The sequence below is a fragment of the Bactrocera neohumeralis genome, chromosome 6 (genome assembly GCF_024586455.1).
Source record: "Bactrocera neohumeralis isolate Rockhampton chromosome 6, APGP_CSIRO_Bneo_wtdbg2-racon-allhic-juicebox.fasta_v2, whole genome shotgun sequence".
Lineage (NCBI taxonomy): Eukaryota > Metazoa > Arthropoda > Insecta > Diptera > Tephritidae > Bactrocera > Bactrocera neohumeralis.
The window spans coordinates 58,429,897-58,435,665 of NC_065923.1; the positions used below are offsets into that span (position 1 = coordinate 58,429,897).

Here is a 5,769-nt window from a genome sequence, read left to right on the forward strand (position 1 = left end):
ATGTTTGTCTTTTAAAAGACAAAGTATTTATAGAACAAGCTTTTGGGATTTTTAAGAAACAGTTTAAAATTTTATATTATATTGAAGCTTCGAGCATTAAAGCCACATCTAACGTAATACTCGCTTGTGCTATCTTACACAATTTCATCATAAATAAGGGAGGTTATTCTGAACATATTAACGATACAATAACACATGCCGATATGGAAACCAACAATGAAATCGAAGGAATTCAAGATGCTCCCATTCGCCGTGTTGATTCAGATGATATCAATGCAATCGATAGAAGAAACTATTTTACCACTCTGTTTTCATCATAAAAAATTTACTTTACCTCACCTTCCTTTATTTGAATAATTTTTTATTACTTTTTCTGATGAACTTCATTTTAATTTTTATTGTTTTCATTTACATTTTTAACTTCGGTCACAACTTTCTTCCACTCATTTTTTTTTCCTTCTACCCGATTTAAACTCGTCCTCCATATTCAACCGTACTCTCAGTAATAACTGTGTCTTCGCAGTACTGAGATTTTCACTAAAAATTTAAAAATAATAATTTATACAATTATTATTAACATAATTTAACTAAAATTCAATACAAAACTTAAAATAAAACAGTTTTGCACTTACTTTTCGTCAGACATCGTAGTTAAATGCAGTAAACAATTTTTTGATAGAAATTATGAGTGACAGCTGATAGAAGTGTTGTCTTTTTGAACGCTTGATTATTGCAGTGCTGCAATATTGGCATTTCTGAACGTTCTGTTTGTTATGCAATCGTCATGATGCATTTACGAACATAGCCTATATTAGGAAATGACGTCTTAATTCTATTAGGAATTGAGCTCTCGTATAAAGAAAATACACTATACGTGAATGGACAGAAAATAGAATTAAAAACTTTAAAAAAATATAAAAGTGAAGAAATGAATAGAGAACAACATTATGAAGATATAAAAGATTTATTTAAAGAAGAAAATATTAAAGATTTTTATGTGCAAGAATCAGGTGAGTACATAAATGAAATATTAAAAACAGACGAGTTAATTTATGTAAAAAATGAAAACAAAAATATATTCAATAAATTGAAAGATGAGAAAATGAATTCAGAAGAATGTGAATCATTAGAAAAATTGATTAATAAAAATAAAGATTTATTTTTCAAGGAAGGAGACGTGCTGACAAGTGTAATAGAAGTACAACACAATATTGACACGAACACTGATAGACCGATATATACGAAGTTATATCGATACCCCGAAATACATAAAAATGAAATTAAAAACCAAATTACGGAAATGGAAAAAATGGAATAATAAGGAAAAGCTGTTCGCCTTACAATGCACCCTTATGGATCGTTCCAAAGAAAATGGATAATTCAGGAATGCGAAAATGGAGAATACTTGTTGACTATCGCAAATTAAGTGAAATCACGATTGAAGACAAGTTTCCTATACCTAATATCGAAAGTATTTTTGATAAGTTAGGAATAGCTCAATATTTCACAACGTTGGATTTGGCTAAAGGATTTCATCAGATTTTAGTAAACCCGAAGGATAGACATAAAACCGCATTTTCAACAGAATACGGACATTATGAATACGTTCGAATGCCATTTGGATTAAAAAACGCACCAGCAACTTTTCAACGCATGATGAACCATGTCCTACAACCATTCATAAACAATATTTGTGTAGTTTATCTCGATGACATACTAATTTTCAGTACAAGTCTTCAGGAACACGTAAGTTCAGTTCAAAAAATATTCAACAAACTAAGAGAATATAATTTAAAAATTCAGATTGATAAATGTTCATTTTTTAAAAAAGAAACAGATTTTTTAGGTCACATCATCTCGAACGAAGGACTAAAACCAAACCCGAAGAAAATTGAAGTGATAGAAAAAATTAAACTACCTAATACTGTCAAGGAAATCAAATCATTCTTGGGAATAACAGGATATTACAGGAAGTTTATAAAAGATTATAGTCGCATTGCATATTCTATGGTAAAGTATTTAAAGAAAGATAAGAAAATTGATACAAATGGCATAAAATATATTAATGCTTTTGAAAAATTAAAGCAACTTCTCATTGATTATCCAATTTTAAAATACCCAAATTTCGAAAAACAATTTGTCTTAACGACCGATGCAAGTACATTCGCAATTGGTGCTGTACTTTCACAAGACGGGCATCCCATTTGTTACGCAAGTAGAACACTTTGTGACAGTGAAAAAAATTATTCAACAATAGAAAAGGACTCTTAGCAATAGTATGGGCATGTAAATATTTTCGGCCGTATTTATATGGCAAACGTTTTAAATTACAAACAGACCACAAACCATTAATATGGTTAAACAACTTAAAACAGGAAAATAGCAAATTTACCAGATGGAAATTAGCTCTTAACGAGTATTTATTTGATATTGAATATATACTTATGTAAAAGGAAAAGAGAACAACGTTGCAGATTTTCTAAGCAGACTTCAAGTAAATGCATTGGACGAAGATATGGATGTTGACGAAACAACTTGTGCAACTATACATAGCGCAATGGAAGACACTGATGATCACATCTGGATAACAGAAAAACCTGTTAATCTATTTAAAACTCAAATAATAATAACATAAAACAAAGTAAAAGGAAAAGATGTTATTGACACAACAATTTTCAAAAATAGATGAATTTACATTTATGAAAATATGATAAATGAAAATTTTGGGGAAATCTTAAAGAATTTAAATTTAAAAAATTTTACTGTATATTGTCCGAATGAAATGAAATATATCCTATTCCAAAGACACTTCATAAAAATATTCGGAAATTCGAATATAAAAGCACTTAAAAGTAATATACTTTTAGATGATATTGAAGATGAAGAAAAAGTCTTCGAAATCATAGAAAAGGAACATTTAAGGCTCAACCATCGCGGTATAGACGAAATTTTTAAACAATTAATGGACAAAATATATATTCCAAAATTAAAACAATTAATTACAAGATTTATAAATAATTGCGAAATATGTCAATCAGCAAAACATGATAGACCTGAAGAAAAAATCAAATTCGAGAAAACGGAAATTCCAAATTCTACAAACGAAATAAAACACGAAGATTTATATATTGCGGAAAGACAAATATTTTTCACGTTTATTGATAAATTTAGTTAACATTTATTTATTGTACCGATTACTGATAGAAATAGTCAAACGTTTATTGAAACTTTAAATTATAGACATTCAATTTTTGGAAAACCAAAAAGATACGTTTTTGATAATGAGTTTAATAATTCGTACATGCGTGAATATTTTAATAACGAAGAAATGAACGTACACTTTACATCACCATTAGTTAAAACGGGTAATAGTGATGTAAAAAGAGTACACGGAACCATAAATGAACACTTGAGACTTTTAAAATCACAAAATAACAAAGAAACGATTACAAAAAGAATAGTAAAATCAGTACAATTTTATAATAATAGTATTCATTCGACTACAAATAAAAAACCAATCGATTTTATTTCTAATAAAATAATAAAAATTGGATGCAATAGAGGATTTTAATAAGGTATATCATATTATAGATTTAGCAGACTATGAAAGTATAATAACAAAACTAAATATCGCAATAGAGAAATTTAATAACACATTTCAAAATAATAAATCAACAAACAATTTAATATTCCCATTAAATATAGCACGAAATAAATTAACTTCAATCAAACCTTTAAAAATTAGACAAATAAGAGCATTAGCAAACACCGTAGGAAAAGGATTAAATATTTTATATGGTACAATGGATGATGATGATAGACAGGAATTAAGTGAACATTTAAAAATAATTGAAGCAAATGACCACAAATTAATAAATGAACACAATAAAAAAATTAAGGTTAATTTAGAACTACAACAAAAAATTGAAATACATAAAGAGTAATGTGCTAGAAATAAAGACAAATTTAATAGTAATAATAATGATACCACAATTTTGCAAGGAAGAATATTTTGAAATTGAAATTTTGCCAATTCCAAACAAATTTAATAAAGAAATAAATATTGATAAACAAAGATATATTACGAATACAGGAAAAGTTTTTGATTATACAAATGAAATAATTCTTAAAGAAAAATTAAATTTAAGTAATAAATGTATTCAAAATATATTTAAAGGAAAATTCGATTTTTGTACAAGTAGAACAAATAATGAAACAATAATTAAAGACATTGAAAAAGGAATTGTATTTACAAAAAAATTATAAAAACCCAAAATAAAACACAATTGTAATAAAATGCGGTATGAAATTCAAGGAAATTATTTAATTGAATTTAAAAATTGTTCTATAGATATTGATGAAAATATTTTTGAAAATATTGATAATATATTTTACAATGTAATTATTTTACCATTTTATGAAGAAATGAATGTCACTTTAAATATAAATAACTTGCAAGAAGTTCATTTAAAAAATATAGAAAATACAAAACAAATTAAAGAATTAAAATATAATCACAAAACAAATATAAATTATTATATTTCACTAACAGTTATAATTACAGTTATATTAATAATATTACTAACGAAATATTGTATAAAATATAAGAATTTTTGTAAAAGACTGCAAGAGGAACAATCTTCGAATCAAAATATTGAACTTCAGGAGCAGTTCAAGCCTAAGGAGAGGGGAGTTACACATTCAGCCACCACATCTACCACCACATCAACCACCACATCTAGCATCATACTTAACACACTACCAATGATCGGCACAATATCACCAACAACAACAGCAAACGCAATTCAGCCAATATTTCAAACAACAAGTACTGGACATTAGAGTTATTATACATACATACTTACGTATAACATAATTCGACACCAAATTTATAAACAAATGCACATAGCATTATAATTCGATACTAAATTGATAGGAGACGTACATACATACATATGTACATAACGTGTTAGAAACCAAACATTGAATTTCAACATCTAATGTTGTAATGGCATACGTATTCAAAACAATAGAATTTGATGTAAACAAACATCAAAGAAACTTGAATCCTATTTGGACACAATAATAAATAAGAACTCGTGCCATCGTTATGATATTTGATGCTTTGCTTAGAGACTTAGAAATAATCAAATCTAGAAAGCATAAAAGGCATTGTAAGAGTTTAATTGTAGTTCAGTTCAACTCAAGTGAAGTCCAGTTCAGTACAAGTTCAATTTAAGAGAAGTCCAATTCAGTACAAGTTTAGTTCAGTACAAGTTCAGTTCAAGTGAAGTTAAGTGCAGTTAAAATTCAGTTTGTCTCTCAAATAGTAAATGTATGTGACATCCAAGGACTAGATGACAGGAAGGAACTCAAGGACACAGGACATCTTGTAAACTAAGGATGATAAGTATCTTTTAAACTAAAACAACTTTATTCTAAAGTTCCCTTGCAGCTCTCAAATAAACCACGATTTGTAACTTAAAAGAATACAAGGTCTTTTATTCAAATTGGAAGATAGACTTACACGCTAAGTCTATAATTATATGTATGTTTTTATATGAGCTTGCATACATATCGACGGAGATTTTTGCGAGCCACGGAAAAATATTTTAGAATTGACAAATATTATAAATCGACAACAGCTATGTTGCCTCTTTTCTCACTTACAGGTGCAGGTTCGATATCGAACATTTCTTAGAATTGAAGTAAGGAATTCACCTCACAACCACAGAATTCACGCTGTGAAATGTTAACATTGTTTACAGT

The 5,769-nt window shown here is 27.7% G+C and overlaps 1 long non-coding RNA gene across 2 annotated transcripts; it reads left to right on the forward strand.

Moving 5' to 3' along the window:
* The first annotated feature begins 919 nt into the window (after positions 1 to 919).
* On the forward strand, positions 920 to 4,900 carry LOC126762134 (uncharacterized). 2 transcript variants are annotated; one of them, XR_007667425.1, is made up of 3 exons: positions 920 to 1,010; positions 1,169 to 1,746; positions 1,832 to 4,900. It is a non-coding gene; the product is annotated as an uncharacterized LOC126762134 (long non-coding RNA). The 2 variants fall into 2 exon arrangements; XR_007667424.1 differs by having other exon boundaries at positions 1,169 to 4,900.
* The last annotated feature ends 869 nt before the right edge of the window (positions 4,901 to 5,769 follow it).